Here is a 19,088-nt window from a genome sequence, read left to right as displayed (position 1 = left end):
ACTTATACTCAATAGACCATGAACAGACTAGTCTTACTGAGCTGAGCATCCACTCTGGCAATTAGAGGGAAACTATTGATTAGGTAGGTAAGGGACAGATGATGAGGGCTCTGAAAGATGAAGAAGCTTGAGGATATAATAATGAGGAGATAAGTGCTGTAGGATTTTTGGAGGAATGTGTCACATGTTAACAACAAGATCTTAGGAAGACTAATTTGGCTTTGTATTGAAGGATGAAATAGAGATGGGAAAAATGATAGGGAGAGTCTTGGTAGAAAGTGAATTTTATGATCTGGATTAAATGATGACATTGGAAACTGAGAGTTTTGTTTTCTTCACTATTCTTTTTTTTCCTTCAGTCTTTCCCTTTCCACTACTTTTTCTTAGTCTACAAACACATCCAATTTTCTTCCAATCCACAGTGAAAGATACATTAAAACAACAAATAATAAATAATAAAATTACTCTCCAAGGGGCGAATCCTTGTCTAGCTACTATCCCTTTGTCTCCTTTTCATCTCTACTTTTTCCTTCCCATTCATTCCTGAATTCGCTGAAACTTGGTTTCTGTAAGGAGACAGAAGAAATGGCTCATTTGTCCAGGAGAAAGTGGACAATTAGGAACACTTCCTTGAAAATGTAACATTTGGGTTGAGAATAAAAGGATAAACAGGAGGTGACCAAGTAAAGAACTGGGGTTTTCATGCATATTGTGTATAAGGCAATTTTGTCACACACAGTGGAAAGGGGTTTTGATTCTACTTCTCTAAGGTTTTGGTTCTACATCCTGGAGATATGCTGAATAAAGCCTGTATCATTTAAAATCCACTTTTTTCTTCAATTCAGCCTGGTATGAATGGGGCAGAAATTTCAGTCAGGATGCTACACTCATTTTGAAAGAATTTTCAAATTTAGTTCACAAGTTGAGTTCACAAGTATCTAGCCTGAATTTATCAGGTTTACAGTCCCTACCCCATACTGATAATGGTCTCTTCCAATATGCCATGAGCTCCTTGAAAGCAGGGACCAAGACTTATTTGTTTTTACACTTCCACTGCTTAGCTGAGAGCCTAGAATTCAGTGGCTATTCAGTAAAATTGGGTATATTAATGAAAGGGTAAAGGAAGAAAAGAAGACATATGAAAAGCACTGTAAGAAAATATATGGAAGATAAAGGACAGGGATGAGTAAATGATGGCTCTGAAGTTTTGCACACGGTGGTTAGGGGAAATGATGGTAACAGTGGCAAGCAATAAATAAGGGTAAGAAAAGTTCAGATTTGGATTTGTGAAATTGAGGTTGCGGAGGGTCTATAAGATGAAGGGCTGAGAATGCAGTTAGAGACAGACACTGGTATTTGAGAGAAGTCATGGCTAGAGTCATACTTTTGGAGTTATCAGCATAAAAATTACAGTTTAAGTCATGAGAAAAGATAAACAATTTGAAGAAAAAGGAAAAAAAAAACATGGCAGGAAAAAATCCCTAGTTTTGGTATGCACATCTATACACTGCTGAGAAATTAAAATTAAATCATACAAACTATTAATAAGGCTTGGAAATATATAAAGTTGAGATTTTTTTAAGGGTAATACCCATCAATTCTCATTATTTGGTATGTCTACAACAAATAGACTGCTTGCTTTCTTAGGATTAGATATTTTAAACTCATGTATGAAAAGGGACAGACTTTTACAAATGCCACAGACAGACATTAACTATCATTCTCCAAGGAATTTAACAAAGAAAAATTACCTTCAAAAACCTTATCAATTGACAAAGATATTTTTATCCACATATTTAAAATCATACATTGTTTCTGTAGCATTCTGGTGTTTTCATTTCTCCCTCATGTTTTTAGAGAGAAAAGGGAGAGGTTACTATTTCTAAGATACAGAAATACAGCATCTGAAATGGAGTTTGAAATAAAACTGTCATGCTCTGGAAGCTGCATAATATAGCTCTCATACTAGACAGAACATTTTTCTCCCTCAAATAAAAGAGAGATAATGTACATGAATATGAAACACAAAGAAGAATGGAGATATTTTTTTCAGTGATTAGGGATTTTATGCTAAAATTTTCCAAGATGTGCTCCTGAAAAATTGTGTAGAAGCTAAATTTCTGTAAAGAGAGCAAAATTTTCCCTCTAATATACAATATTATTTTGGAGATATTTCACCTCTCTGGCCCTCAATTTTCTCATGTATAAAATAAAGGGACCAGAGTAGATGTCTTATGTTTCTTTTAGCTCTAGAATTCTCCGATCTTATTTCTGATAGATTTTCAACTGGCAATACGTCCCAAAACTCTTGCTTACTTCCTGGAACAAAAGTAATACTGTAAGTAATACTTAATGACACCAGAGGAGTTTCTACTTAAAGAGATTCAGGAATGATTCTAGTTGTGAGGGTTGGTAAAGCATTGTTCATATAGCAACACATGCTTATGTTAACTTAGATCAGTAGGAATTTATGCATTTCATAGGAAATATGGGAAATATTTCATAGTTCACATTGGTTGAAGTGAGGGCAGAAGAGACGGAAGTTACAGTAACAGAAGAATTCTGATATCAGTGGTTTATAGGGCAAAAACAAGGTAATGTGGCAATGTGTGAGGGATGGTGGTGCTGGTGCTATTGTTTATAAGTTTCTAAAAGCTTCTGGATATAATTTTCAAAATAAAACCAGAACCTGGTGAATTTCCTAGGCTGAGGTAAACAGGATAAAAGTTAAACATGAGAGTGGCTCCACTCAGCTGAACTAAAGGGGGAACTTGTGACACCTTCTGTCTGGAAGTGATAAAGCTACTATTCTACATAAGATATTAAAGTCAGCTTTCAGTGGTAGCAGAAATTCAGGGAGTAGAGCCAGCTGGTGACTAGAAGGTCACAGTATTTTAGGTGAGTCAACAGGTATTTTCATCTCAAACTCTGATTTCAAGGTAGCCTTCATTTGAACTGGACTGCTGACTTCATTACCCTTCTTTCTCACTCTTACCCTTTCCTTATACACTGAAGTGATTAACACTGCTATTTTTGCTCAGTGTTCCTTGTGACTTGGGAAATTCACCCATCACTCCTCTCACCAACCAAAGGATGTCAAATAAATGACCCAAACATTCTCTGGCTGGAGCCTTCAGTAAATCCCTGTGGAAGAAAGTCTGGAGATCTGCCTCTCTTATCCGTATTGCCATGCCAAGGACAAGGTAAATGAGCTCTCCAAAGTGCTTGTGGTATTAACTGTTCTTATCATGATTAATATCTGGTGGAATGTTCAGCTAATATCATGCATCAGCCAACCATTTTTACCTTAATGTAATTGAGATGTCCCAAGGGAAGGGAAATTCAAAGTTTCCCCTGTGAAACAGAGGACTTAAAAATCTTATGATGAAGGAAGGATACTCAATTGTCTCTAATCTCAAACTATTTAATACTACAAACCATCCCAGACAATTCTTGTGAGAATATATATATATATACACACACATATATATATATACGTATATATATATATACACACGTATATATATATGTATATATACGTATATATATATATATAGGAATATCTATATATCTATATCTATATCTATATATCTATATATATAGATATATAGATATAGATATATAGGAATATCAATGCCCATAATGTACTTAGCTATATTTCAAACTTCCTTCACATAAATGAAGAGATTCTGATTTTAATGACATCAGGAAGTTTACATACATGTCACAACCAACCTAAAGCCAGGGATCATGGAGACAGCCTTTAGGTTTATAATACATTACTTATGATGGAATATGAATTGATAAATCTGAATGGATCCTTTCCATAATGTCAAATTGGCTAGAGCCCATTTTTTTTCATGTTTTCTGATTGAAGATAAAAGCATTTCAGGGGTAAACTAATTTTTTTCAATTCATTTAAGATCTGACTAGAGTTCTGGACCCTAGATTCTGAAACACAAATTGGGGATAAACAAGCAGAATTTTTATAAGAAAGTCTAATAAATTATTTGATGTAGAAAATGTCCGTATAAATATAACAAAAGTCTGTTAAATGTAACAGCAATTACAGCTAACTAAAATTACCAGCAATAATGCAATTAATTACTGCAATATTTATTCTAGATATAGTCTATTTTAAAGTTGTTCAATTAAAAAAGTCTTCATAGCCTCCTTTTGGCTTAAATAACATGATGTTCAGCTAAAAAGTTAACTAAGAAAAGGAAAACATTCAATAAAAGGAGTTATAGGCAATATATCTTGTGGTGAAGTAAATTTTAAAAAATTATAATGACTATCAATGTACAGATATATTTCAACAATTATATACCCTGTTAATTTTTTTTTCTTTGGCATTTCTGGCCACATTGACATACATGTGAATGTGTTTTAAAGTATTTTTAATAGAAAAATGAATACTCTATTGCAAAGCCAAATGATAAGTTTATCATTAAAACACATGAGGCTACTTTAACTGAAATGATGCTAATGCTACAAATGGTAAGAATACCATATAGAATCAAGATTTAACCAACAAATGACAAGTGGACAAATACACAAATTTACACTAGTCTCTCAGGAAAGGTAATTTAAAATTATTTATTGTTCCTTTCTAGTCAAACAAGATACAAATACTTTCTTGGTATTTTATATTTAACTAAAATTTATTTTTTTTAGCTTTGGCTAGTAAATTTTCAGTAATGTTTCACTGCTCTTCAAATCTAGTCAATTTCTTTTTTTCTTATTTTCTCTCAAAATCTTAGGACTTCCCATTCCATGACTTCTTACAGTAAATCATCTAATGGTGAGCTAACTCTCGTTTAAACTAAAGGTTTGGCAGTGTCTGATAGGACTGATACTTTCTACATAAGTAGAAATTAGAACAGACCCTAGACTTAAAGTGGGCTCTAAAAGCTGAAATATAATAAAAAGACAAAGTTCAGGAGTCAATAGTCATTGCCTATCTTTGCTTCCTATGAATATCAGAACATGTTGAAAGACATTTGACAATATATTTAAGAAGTCAGAATGCATACTTTCATACATGATGAAATTTACTTCTCAAGATAAAACATAGTGAAATATTAGAAAACACTGCCATTAAATCTAGATGTAAGATAAAAATATCCACTATTATCACTGTTACTCAACACTGCTCTGGAGAATTAGATGAAGTAATTAATAGAAAGATATAAGATGTATAAAATTGGGAGGAAGGCAAAATTATCATAATTTGCAGATGATATATAACTGGAAAATCTGACTCCACTGAAAACTATTACGAGAGAACATTAATATGTCAAATAAATGATGATGATAATGAAAATTTATAGGTGCTTACTATGTACAGCAGTGTAGTACATATATTAACTCATTTAATCCTCTCAATAATTCTATATAATATTATCATTTCTATTTTATGGTCAATAAGGACATAGGTCACACAGCTGGTATGGCATAGGTGGGATTCAAAAACATGAGCCTGTATTCTTAATTGCTATGCAAAACTATTTACAAAATCAAATGGTTTGTAAAATCAAATATCACAATTATAATAGATAATTCTATCAAAAAATATGCAAGAAAACTTTAAAATGCCACAGAGGACCTTAAACAGAAGATAGGAAGATATACCTTGTTTTTGGAAAAAATAAAACTCAGTATCATATGTCAATTTTTCATACTTATTTGTAGATTTAATTCAATCACAATACAGATATGATTTTTTTAGGAGAGGGAGGAAAAAACCAAGCCAATTCTACTATTCATGTAGAAACAGTGGCGAATGTGTGATATAATTATAATTTTAATAACCTCTTGGTACTGGAAAATAAATAACCAGAATGAGTTGAATATAATTGAAAAAAGGATTCAAACATAGACATAAATACATGTGAGAATCCATTTTACCATAAGGTGGGGGGCTAGTTGGAACTATTTAGTTTATTTAAGTAAATAAACATGTTACTAAACTTAAACTTAATTCAAATATCTATTTGATAAACATAAAAGTTTAAAATTTATTAAATCAAGTCTGTCAGAACTCTAGTTATGTACTCTTTGCCAAGTATTTATTTTATTTAATTTCTGTAGGATTTCTAAACAATAATCTATAATTCAGTTACATGTTTTCTGGAATAATACCGGCTTAACAAGGGTTTTTAGTTGCTCATTTTGGCTTTGGGGAGAATGAAGAAAGAATGAACCTTTAGCAATGATTCTCTAGCAGATGTGAAAATGCTGTAGATAAAAGCGGCCTTCCCTTTTTTCATTATGCACCTTACATTGTTAAACTCTGTGTTAGCTTCTATATAAATCAGGTCGTCAAACTGAACTTTTAGTAGTAAATTTACTTGTAACATGGCCTATTTATTTATTTTGCGTATTTTATAGGATATCCTGGAAGAAAAGCTGGAAAAAATAAGGGCATTCATACTCTGGGATTGTGAAAATGATTAGACTCACTGAATCCTGCATATAACAACTGTGTCTGTTGTTGCTAGCCTTTCAACAGAACTGTGCCAGAATCCATTTCTCTTTAAATGCCACGGAATGTCATTGATACATGAAATGACACCCCTGAACTTTGAGGATGCAGAAGGAAGATCTCAGTGCAAGACCCTAGTTATTCATTAGCAAGTTGGAATTGGGCTATCTGTGCCCATCACTCTTCATGAAGAAAATATATTCCATATAGACTTACTGGTGGAAAAACATTTCTACAGGAGCTGTCTCAAATCACTACTGAATTAAATTGGGCTGCAAAGGAATAAATACTGTAACCAGCATAACCTTCCTAGCAACTGCAATATGGATATGCTAATACTATGTCAAAGCATCATCCTGATGTCTGTACGGAAGTGCCATTGTCTCAGATCAGATCAGCTGCGAGCTTGGGCCAATCCTAGGTAGGATACTCTACTCTATATCATGACAATTGTTATTTTCATCAAAGATGACAATAATTCATATTTATTTTCTTCTTTTGTGTTTCCCATCAACAACTCTACCCCCAACACTTTTCCTACCTACAACTTCTAAACATCTCTTTTTTCCTTCTCAAGACGCTTCTCCTCTGCCCTTGCCCCCAATCTTCCTTATTTCTTAACACAGTACACTCTAGAAATTTCTTAGTGCTCATTCAGTCATTGTATGATTTTTATCTGGCTCTGGAAAATTTTTTCTGTTCTTGTTTTCACCTGCTGTGTTTATAGGGCACTGCTGTGTATGGTAAGCATTCAGAACAGGTTTGTGCATATTGAAATCTCCACATTCAGAAAAACGGCATTTATTAATTTGATGACTTAAGATGAGAAAACCCAGGCATTTCTATAACTCAGAGGAAACAAACACCTTTACTATGTAATGATGAATTTTGATTTCCCAGGATAACTTTACCAAAAAAAGGATAGTAGTAAATGTTTAAAAATAGTGACAAGACATGTAACATGTGAATGTTTCAAGCTTTAGACAGCTGCAGTGAAACGATTAGATTTTTTTTAATGAAAAAAATATGAAGGGTCACCGAGAAAAAACTATGATAAACATCGTTGATTTATAGTTTTTTGACTTGGAAATAAAGAATTATGCTTGAGTTATTTTGTTACATTTATTTATTTATTCTGTTTCATTCCACAAAGGATTTGAGAATTTGAGTCAGCTTACCATTCCAAACAATCATGTTTTTAACTCTTCCTGATATATTATTTCCATCTACCAAAATAGTTTTCTGGTGTGCTGAATTAAATTACACCTAAAACTTGGAACTGATATACTGTGGGAAAGGAAGTTTACATAAAATGATAATAATCTTGCTACTCTGGACTTAAGCTCGTTTTAAATAACATTTGAGACAGGAAAATGAACAGCATGCTTGTAATGGGGGCAAGGCTGGGGTGTTCCTGATCTTCTTTGCCTTCATCTGAACTGAAGATGTGTTCTCAGCCACCTTTCCTCAATTAGTAAGCTATTTTGAAAAGATGTGGTAAACACTTATAAAATGAGGACTGTGAAAACCTCTCTGTAACTGCAAAGCCCTTAACAAATTAAATCATCAAATGCTTGGAATGCACTAGATGCTCAATAAATGTTTGCTGAATGAGTAAAACATAGTCAAAAGTCTGTTAAAATGAAGAAGAAAAAATGAAAAGTAAAATTATATATATTTTTAAAAATCATTATCTTTGATCCTGACTTTTCTTTTATCCCTTCCAACCTTTCTCTCGTTTCTTTACATTTATTCTCTTGAAAAACTGTCCCTATTTTTCAGTTTTCAGAGGGATAACATTTTGTCATTTTCAACTCCTGATGCTTTTCATGTTGTAAGACAACCGTGTTTCTGTGTTTATGCTCAGATAGTACTCCTATGTTAATACCCTGTAATTATTACTTCGATCATGATATATTTTCTGAATTGATTTACTAGGGTTTAATTTTACTGATTTCAAGTGGGAAAATACCACAAAGTGTTAGCAGGGAACATAAGCCCCTGCTAACTCTTTGAGTTCTGCATACATTTCTTACTCTAATTTATTTCCACATGAATGGCCTTTGAAATTTCATTGTTGTAGGTCTGATAAGGAACTGCTTTCAAAAAGCAGAACAAGAAGGTGTGAGGAGCCAGAGAGATTTTTAAGCAGTAAAGACAAAAAAAGTTCCGATACTGAGTAGGCTGATTGCTGAGTAGTGAAAATAGGTTGTGGCTTTGGTTCATGAAAGGTAAGTCAACTTGACAAATGAGGTTAGACATAAACAACAAGAACACAAGTAAATTGGTATAAAAACACACAAAGAATCAATACAAAAAATAACACCATAACCATAATTATGAATGTTTTATCATTTGTTTTTTTCCCATTATGAATGCACATTTATGTTTACCTGCAAAGTCATGAGAACACTGTATGTATGTATCATGTTAAGAATCACCTGAAGACTTTAAAACCTAAATTCCAGGAGCTAACCTTCAGAGATTTGATTTAGCAGATATGGGATGTTTGTGGAGTCTCAAATATGCATTTTTATTAAGTATTATAAGAGACTTTGAAGACCATTCTTCAGATACGTTGTCTTATAGGAAACAGAATAAAACACTGGTTAATTTGAATTAATTTTGTGTTAATTCACTAAAAAATATTATAAGGTACTATTTATTGATATGCCAGGTATGATAGGCATTAGAGATACAGTGGAAAACAAGAGATAAGCATATAATATATAAATATGTAATTGTAAATACAATGCATTCTATGAAGGAAAATTAAATAGTATGCCTGATAAATAAGGAGCTGTGACTAAGCAGGAGAGTGCTTTTTTCAACTGAGAGTTAACTGTTATAACCTTATTTGTGGTCACTAATTCAACTAAATACACATATGTTGAGAACATACTATTCCTCAGGCACTGAATTAGGCGCTGGGGGCTCAAAGAGAAAAATGGCTCTTTCATTATGTATTCATATGTACATAATGTACATATGAATGTATTCATAACGTATTCATAATTTAATGTATTCATAAATTATTAGAGAAGAAAGTATGTTATTATTTTATTTATTAATAAGTTATAATGCATCAAGCATTATGCTAAGCAATGAAGACACAAACATGACTAAGACACAGATCTTACTCTTCAGGATTTGTTCTAATAAAGGAAATGAAGGCAAGTATAGATAACTTAAGGTAGAAATATGTATGGGGTATTCCAAAAATTGAAAAAAATCTAAAGTATAGAAAAATATGAGGAAAAGATAATGATGGAGGAATTTGGTAAGGTAGGCAAGGTTCTTATAAGATCATGCAGGGTCTTGTAGATAATGTTAAGAAATCTGAATTTTATCATAATAATGAGAGGAGTCTTCATAAGAATTTTGGTTAAAAAAGATTATGTGGAGGGTGGGCCAGAATCCAATATGGCTGGTGTCTTTCTAAAAAGAGAAAAGAGAAATTTGGATACACAGACAGACATTCACAGAGGGAAGTTGATGTGAAGACATACAGGGAGATGGCCATGTGACTGGAATGATATTTACAAGCCAAGGAGCACTAAGGAGTATTGGCAAACACCAGAAGCTAGAAGAGACAAAGGATTCTCCCCTTTAGCCATAAGAGACTGAATGGATCTGCCAACATCTTGATTTTGGATGTTTAGCCTCCAGAAGTGTGAAATGATGAATTACTGTTGCTTTAAGCAAAATGATGATGATGATGATGATAATGATGATGATGACGATGATGAAGATGATGATAAAGATTAGGCTAGCTGAAGTTTAAAGAAGAGAGAGGAAAAAAAATGGATTCAGGAAATTACTATTAGGAAAGATGGCAAGCTTGATTAAAGTGATGTCATGAGAGAGTGAAGTTAATAGTATTTATGAATAGGGCTTTTTGACTGCATTTGGAATGAAAGGCAGGAGTCAAGTATGAATCTAGATACTGACTTGAACAAGTAGGGGAATGAAAATGGTGGTTACTGATACAGAGAATGCTGGAGGTTTTCAAGGGGAAAAATAAATTAGGTTTTGGACATGTTCAATTAGAGGTTGCTTGTGAAACATCCAAGTGGAGTGTTGAGTAGGCATTGGATATAAGAGTCTTCTAGAGCTAACAAGAGAAGCTGGAGCTGGAGGTAATAACTGGAAGCCATGGTAACTACACACTGCAAGTATAGAAGACTGTGTAATATCTTTCTTGTGAGAGAACAGAAGGAGGACGACCCAGAACACTGAGGAATAATACCATATTTATACAGAATCCCAAGGAATACCATATTTAATGACATAAAAGGACAGGTGGAGACAGTGAAGGATAATGAGTGGAGGAGACAGAGAAAAAAAGAGATTGGGGTGTAAAAAAAACTCAGGAAAAATAATGTTTGAAAAATGAGAAGAGTCAACTGTCCTGAAGGTTCTTAAGAGATCAAATGAGATCAGGACTGAAAAAAATAACTTGTGATATCTGCCAGGAAGATGGAGAAAGCAGTGCATGGAGAAAGAGTGGAGAAAGTGTATATAAGACAGGTGTCATATAGGGTGTGTGTGTGTGTGTGTGTGTGTGTGTGTGTGCGCGCGTGCACGTGCGCACATAATGGAATAATTTAGTCATGTAAATAAAAAACTATTGTAGAATGGTAATATTCTCTGTCTTTAGATCTGCATGTAATTGAGACAATAATGTGATAATCTTGCAATCACTTATTCCTTTTTTAAGGATGTAAGGACATTTATCACCAAAAATTTAAGAATTTGCCCAGGAATTTTAATTCATCTCTCAGGTATAAATAATGAATTGAATGATAACTGAATAATCTGGTAATGTCCTAATTATGGTAAGTGGATTAAAATGTAATGACTATTATAAATGATAAACAGAAGATTACATGTGAAGAAAACAATCAGCTGTACTATTAAACACTAAGAAATAACAAATAATAGTAAGCCTTTATCCATTAAGCTTCACTTTCTTTAGTATGATGGGTAATCGATATGCCTTTATGTAATTTTATCCTAAATAGTCCTTGATGAAGTATCCGACTCTGATGTCAGTTATTCACTTCCTTAACTTTAGAAACAAGTTCTCATTAGTTCTATCTAACTTGGAGGAGTTCTCTCTTTGACTAACAGAAATAAAAACCTGACTTATAGAGAGAGATTAAAAAAAAATCTCTGATGATCAGCTCTGCTTAGGAAACACTACTTATATAAAGATTCTCTTTTTAACATACAGACTTCAGAAATCTTGCTGATGTAATTATTGGCCTCTGAACTAACTAAGGCATTCCTTGACAAAGACTAAGAATTTCCACTAACACCATTCTTCTCAGTACAAGGGCTCAAAATTAGTTAAAATAGAGAACTAATAAAATTAACTGAAGTTCATAAAGTTCAAGGATATGTCTTTCTGGCTTTGCCATTTCTTTTGAGCTTCTCTCCTCCTTCAGCAACTTATATAGCCTTATTTTATAAATATGAAGTTATATATTTTCCCATATGATATTTATGACAGAGTACAACATATTTTTGAAAGGGCAAAAGTCAATATAAAATGTAATAAAATGTAATAACAATTAAATATGACTTGCACATATAATATGATAGTATCATTAACAAGGAGGAAGGATTTCTGGTAGTCTTAGACTGTAGAATTCAAGAAAGGTGTATTCAAAGTAAAAGATGGTTGGATGTATGATTAGAATAGCTACATTAAGTTCTTAAAATATAATTTCAGGTCTGTGTATTTAAGAATTCCTTTATTTTATGTGAATAATTACAACTACCCAGCTTCTTTTAACTCCTAAGAATTTAATACTCATAAAGTTACAAGTTGTGTATTATTGTGAAATCTTGGTCCCTACATACCTAATACACCAGAATATTAGTAGTAAAACTCCACAGTGTTGCAAATTCTCTTGTTAGCAGAATTAATGTGACCAATTCCAGTGAATGGGCTCTTTACCATAGTTCAGTATGCATTAGAAAGAATAAGTAAAACAAAATTAGGTAAATATAAAATATTATTTTTATTTTCCATACACCTTTTATTAGGGTGGTGTTGAAACTGCTCATGGTGATAAAAAAGGAATTCTTGATCTCCTTTACTTATTTACATAAGTAAGTATATCTTTCAAAGGCTCACTGAAATAAAATGAGTTGATAAGGATGATCAATAAATATCTAATATATGTAGGCATTATGAATGTGTTGAGAAAAATATCCACTTTAGCTGTATCCCATAGGTTCTGATATGTACGGTTTTCATATTATTTTCTAGATACTCTAGAACTTTCATGGAATTTTTCCTTATCAGAAGAATAAAAAGTTGTTGAATTTTTTTGGCTTGTTTATTTTTATGTATTTTTATCTTATTTTTTAAAAGTTTATTTATTTTGAGAGAGACAGAGACAGCAAGAGTTGGGGAAGAGCAGAGAGAGAGGGAGACAGAGAATCTCAAGCAGACTCTGCACTGTCAGCAAGGAGCCCAACACGGGGCTCAAATTCATGAAACCATGAGATCATGACCTGAGCTGAAACCAAGAGTTGGATGCTTAACGGACTGAGCCACCCAGGCACCCCTGCTCCTTTATTTTTAATTTCCAAGTAGTAAGAAGTTTTTACTTTTATTTCTCTTACTTTCCAATTTGACTGACTAATGATTTGAAGAATGTTGTCTGTATTATTTGCAATTCTTAAAATTTACCGAAATTTACTTGTAGCCTAAAATGTGGTCTTTTTTTTTTTTTTTTTTTTTTTTTGGTGAAAGCATTATGATCACTTGAACAGGTTTATTTGAGTACAGATGTATAACCATATCTTAAAAATAACATCTGTGGGTGCCTGGGCGGCTAAGTCAGTTGAGTGTCCAACTCTTGATTTGGGCTATGGTCATGATCTCATGGTAATGGGTTGGGGCCCTGAGCATCATTAAGATTAAGATTGCTTAAGATTCTCTATTTCCCTCTCTCCTCACCCCTCCCTCACTCATGCATGTGCACTCTCCCTCTTTCTCTCTCTCAAAAACCAAAAACCAATCTGTCCAACAAGTATTATACAGATACAGCAATAGCAGTGTCTTTTTATCACATGTAGGTAGTAGCAATATGAAGACTTAAGAATTGAAGGACTTGGATCCATTTTGCAAAAGCTGCTAACTGATTCTATGATATTTTGAATCTCAAAGTGACAATGGAAGACAGTAGCAAAAGTACACTGTAGTAGCTTTCACTGTGGTGATCCTATGTACTATCAAAAATAATCTAAATCTGACAAAAAAGCATATATAACCAAACAGAAAACAACAAATTTAATTCTAAAGATGGCCTTTGAAAAAACATTCACATTCACAATAGTTTCATTGGATTCAAGAGATCTAATGCCTCCAATATAGTTTTTCTCTAGTGTGACTATAAATTTGAGGAACTAAAAATCACACATATAATCCTATTGCTTTCTAAAGCTAATATTAAGATTGAGTCAGCAGCAGTTTGGTTTTTTTGTTTTTAAATAAATTCATCAACAGTTCAATGGTGGTGATAAGGCATGGTGAAATATCTCAGTTGAGGAATTGTAAGAATTTCCCACCTTCCCCAAATCTTATGGTCAAAGCACTAAGTTATAATGCTCACTCCCAATTAATGTTTACACATTTATCTTAAATATTTACACTTAAAATGTAGATTGGTGAAAGGATAGGAAGAAAAGATTGGTAAAAGGTATTGACAATCCATAAATTATTCATATATCTTAAACTTCGGTGGTGGGAGACACAACTTTTGTTACACATTGAGAAACACTATACATATATTATTCCTCTACGCGCAGGGAAAATAATGTCAAGATGAACTTTCATAGCTTGTATCACAAAAATTTTCCCCCAATATACAAAATTATTAATTTAATGCTGAGAATATATTTTTTCCAACCTTAAATGTTCCCTTGAGTGTGTAATTTTTCCATTCCTATCCCATTCTTCTCTCCCCATCCCAATTCCTCTATAGTTTAATTTTCAACATGATAAATGTCAAAATCCACCTATTTTCAACCTACTAGTTCATTTACTTATTATAAGTATGAATTTCAAACTACATTGTTTACAAAATCCATTTCATTCTATTCATCAGTTACACACACACATACATATATACATATCTTTATACAAATCTATATAGTTATATATATTGAAAGAGATTTACACATAAATTTATCTAGCTATGTATTTTTTTAAATTAGTAAGCTGTGGTCAGAATTGTGAAGTAGAATTTTAGCTATTTAAAGTAAAGTTGATGGGAAAGACATTGGCACTAGATGAAATAATTCTTTTGGCAATTCTTTAGTGGTTTCCAGATCAAAATAGTATTAAAACTAAGAAGTAAAGGTCAGAATGAAATCTTAAACTGAAATTACTGAGGTAAAAATGCCAGAATGATTCCTTCTTTGGAAAGCCAGCCTCCCTTTCCCTTACTCCTGCCCTTACTGTTTGTAGTGACTTCTAAATGTAAAGTGATAGTAATAAAGCTAGCTAGCAATGCTGAGCAGAAATAAAATACCAGAACATCTCTTTTGTACATTTTATTCAGATATAGAAGGTTGTCATAAAATTCTTGGGTAAGTTTTCAAAGTTTAAACATTTAATCCTTAAGTATTAAAACATGCAATATTAATTGTTAAAGTGTTGAGTGCTTATTATATATTAGAGACTGAACTAGGTACTCTGCACATACCATTCTTAAAACAATTCTGCAAGGTAGGAATTATTATAATTATGCTCACTTTTATAAATAGGAGATTAGAGCAATTATAAAAATTAAAAGATTATAAAACCAAAGGAGCAGGGTGAAATTTAAAACCAAGTCCATTTAACAGCAAAGCTCATGCTTTTTCTAGGGGTCTACTTCAGGAAATAAATATGATAGATGCATGTATAAGTTAATGTTAACTAGAGTTTTCTTCCTATAGTTATTTTCAAGTTTCCATTCTACTAGTCAGAGGGCAGTTTGTATTTTGATTTTAAAAGGCCCTGTTGGGATGAGCACTGGGTGTTCTATGTAAGCCAATTTGACAATAAATTCTATTCTTTTTAAAAAAGCCATTTTTTATCTGTTTAGATTCTGACATTGATATATAGTATATAAATCTGAATTGTGATTATCCTAAATTTAGTGAATATGTTTTTATAGTGCATGCATACATTATTTTTTTGCATCTACTTTCTATTGTATTAAACATTTAAATCTGAACCAAGAGGGCTTCAAATAAACAATAGGATGGAAAAAGGGGACAAAATTTCAGATAAAATGTAAAAAAAATAAAAATATTTTGAAAAAAGAATTATATAAATATAAAAATCAGACAAAATAGATACTTTAAAAAAGGATTCTGATAAAATAAGTATGGTATTTTAGATGGGCAATTTTAAGAAACCCATAAACTCATATAAAAATTGACTTAAGAAGAATGAACAATCAAATACTCCCTAATTAAAAGACAACGGGCTCAGATGGTTTTATAGACAAGTTTTACTGCATCTATAAGAAATAAAATCCCTTTCATACAAACTGATTGGACAGTAGAAAGAAGGAGGGAGAAATATAATCTTAATATTAAAGACTAACAAGGACAGACTGAAAATTATAAATTTATCTCACTTAAAATTCAATATTAGCAAATCAAAATAGTCAGTATTTCTTTTTTTTGTAGTGACCTGCTAGAGTCTACCTCAGGAATGCAATTATCATAAATTTTAATAATGTTATACATTATTACCTTAAAGGAGGAAAATAGATGATCCTAGTCAATCCTCACCAGTAGAATAAACATCTGATCAAATTCAACACTCATTCATGGTAATTACTCTACTGTGAGAAAAAGAAAGGGAAACTTTTCCATATAGAAAAAGAGGGGAAATTCATCACCCAAATACAGTAGTTATCAAAAACATCAAACTTAATGGTGAAATTAGAAGAATTTTTATTAAATTCAAGTATTAAAAAATCTACCCACTCTTCTAACTTCTAACTTACTTCATACTATAGGTCTTGTTCAATGCAATAAAACAAAAAAAAAAATCAAAGATGTATTAATAAAAGTAGTAACTAGAAAGTATGATTACATCAGCTTCATAAGCATCCAAGAGAATCCACAATCTATTAGATTTAAAAAAAAGAATCAATTCCAAAATACTTATTTACTCAAAGGAGTTGAAAATTTTGTCCACACAAAAATTGCTCATGGATGTTCATGAAGCTTTGTGTATACTTACTAAAACTTAGAAGAACTAAGATGTTATTCAGGAGGTGAATGGTTAAAAAACTGATACTCCAGAAAATGAACCATTATTCGGCACTAAAAAAAATGAGCTATCAAGACATGAAAAGACACAGAGGAAACTTAAATGCATATTACCGACTGAAAGAAATCAATCTGAAAAGACTACATACCGTATGATTCTAACCCTATGACATTCTGGAGAAGGAAAAACTATGGAAACAGTAAAAAGATGTGTGTTCCTAGTGTTTGAGAGAGAGGGCAGGAGGAATAGGTGGAACACAGTGTATTTTTTAGGGCAGTGGAACTATTCTGTACACCATAATGATGCATACACGCCATCATACTTTTGTTTAAACCCATAGAGTGTACAAGGCGAAGAATGAACCCTAATATAAACTATGGACTTTGAGTGATAATAATTGTCAAGGTAGGTTTATCAGTTGTAACAAATGTACCTCTCTGTGGGGGATGTTGATAATGGGGAGACTATGCATGTGTGGGAGCAGGGAGCACGTGAGAAATCTCTGAACTTACTGCTCAATTTGGCTATAAACCTAAAACTGTCTAAAAAATAAATTCTATTAAAAACATAAATCAAACAAGTTTGCTAACTATACAATGAATCTAAAATAAATAATAATCTTTCTATTATACTGGTAATAACTACAAAACATAATAGCATAAAAGATATTATGTATAAAACAATATAATGTATTCATTATGATCAACTAACAATCTCTAAATCCATATATTAAAATTAATTTCTACCTTTCAACCTGCTTCTCCTACAGTCTTCCTTAATCAGTAAATGAAAACATCAAAACACTATTCTTCTAGTCTAGGCCCCAAATTCTGGATTTATCCTTGATTCCTCTCTCTATCTATGTCTCATAATCAATCAGCACAATCTCTTGGACTTGTGTTCAAAATATGTCTGATTACTTCTCATCCCCTCCACCGCTAGACCTTTGGATACAAATCACCATACTTTCTCCTGGGTCTCCATTTTGCCTTTGTCCTTCTATTGTCTCTTTTCCATACAGTAGCCCAAATAATCCTTTCACACATAAGTCAGATAATGTCACAAATCTGCTCAAAATCTTAGAACAGCTTTGCCTCTCATTTGGCATAAAATCAGTTTTTGGAATTGTACAAGATCTTACCCACTGATATGTCTCTAAGTTTATCACTTTCCACTCCCATCTTCACTCATTACATTCTATACATAGTCTCCTTACTGTTCCCCTATAAAGTATGCTACCTGCACTTGCAAGATGGCACATGTCAGTATGAGAGTGACTCATAATGGATATAGAGTTTTATTTTGGGGGTGATGAAACTATTCTGGAATTATACACTGGTGACAGTTGCACAACTTTGTAAATATTCTAAAAACCACTGAATTTTACACTTAAAAAGGGTGAAATTTATGGTGTGCAAATTATAGTTCAATCAATTAAAAAAAACACACAGCCTATGTTGTCTTAATGACAGGGGGCTCAATTTTGGTGTTAGTATTTACTAGCTATATAAACTATTAATCCCTTTCTGGGTTTAGTTTCATGCTCTTATTATGAAATAGGGATAATCATACTTTGTTATAGGTTCCTATGAGGAGTAAATGACGTGTCTACATTTAAAAATTCTGGTATATTTTTAAGGTGACACCACGTATTCAGATATTATAATTCCCTTATACCTTTATTTTTACTTAATTTTTACAATTCCCAGCTCAGTGTTATCTTATTAATTTCTTTACTTCCTCACCTTCCCCTTCATTAAATGCCATTATAGTTACCTAAAAACTGCTCATCTGCCAAAGGATATCTTTCTAGTATGGAGATGTGAATTAATGTTTTTCTTATATGAAGAGGATATGTTTTATAATTTGAAAAGAAGAAAAGTACAAGTTTTTATATAGAATCACTAAATTTAAGAGTTCAAGCAATCTTACAGGTCATGTAGAACCACCCTTAGTGATAAGTGAGCTCTTGTACCAAATCCATTAGTTGGCGCTAACATCATCTGCTGGGGGGAGCCTGGGCGGCACAGCTGGTTAAACATCCAACTCTTGCTTTCAGCTCAAGTCATCATCTTGTGGTTTGTGGGTTTGAGCCCTGCATGGGGCTCTTGGCTGTCAGCATGAAGCCTGCTTGGGACTCTCTCTCTCTCTCTCTCTCTCTCTCTCTCTCTCTCTGCCCTTCCCCCACTCACATTTTCTCTCTCTTTCTCTTTCTCTCAAAATACATAAACTTAAAGCAAATGTATCTGCTGGAACACTTCCAGTGTTCAAGAATTTATTTCTCTTCGGGAGGCTCAGTCTACTTTT

The 19,088-nt window shown here is 32.6% G+C and overlaps 1 protein-coding gene across 10 annotated transcripts in view; it reads right to left on the bottom strand.

The window, feature by feature from the left end:
- Positions 1 to 19,088, bottom strand: part of TBCK (TBC1 domain containing kinase) — a 404,858-nt gene that overhangs the window by 237,003 nt on the left and 148,767 nt on the right. The window contains exon 25 of one of the 10 annotated variants that reach the window (XR_003420996.2): positions 16,256 to 16,347. The exons of the other annotated variants lie outside the window; for them this stretch is intronic. The gene's annotated coding sequence lies outside the window, so the exon portion shown is untranslated. The remainder of the gene's footprint in view (positions 1 to 16,255; positions 16,348 to 19,088) is intronic. 10 annotated transcript variants of the gene reach the window in all.

This window comes from Acinonyx jubatus, chromosome B1 (genome assembly GCF_027475565.1).
Source record: "Acinonyx jubatus isolate Ajub_Pintada_27869175 chromosome B1, VMU_Ajub_asm_v1.0, whole genome shotgun sequence".
NCBI lineage: Eukaryota > Metazoa > Chordata > Mammalia > Carnivora > Felidae > Acinonyx > Acinonyx jubatus.
Note: the sequence above shows the minus strand (reverse complement) of the source record. Positions and strands in the feature narration are given on the sequence as shown.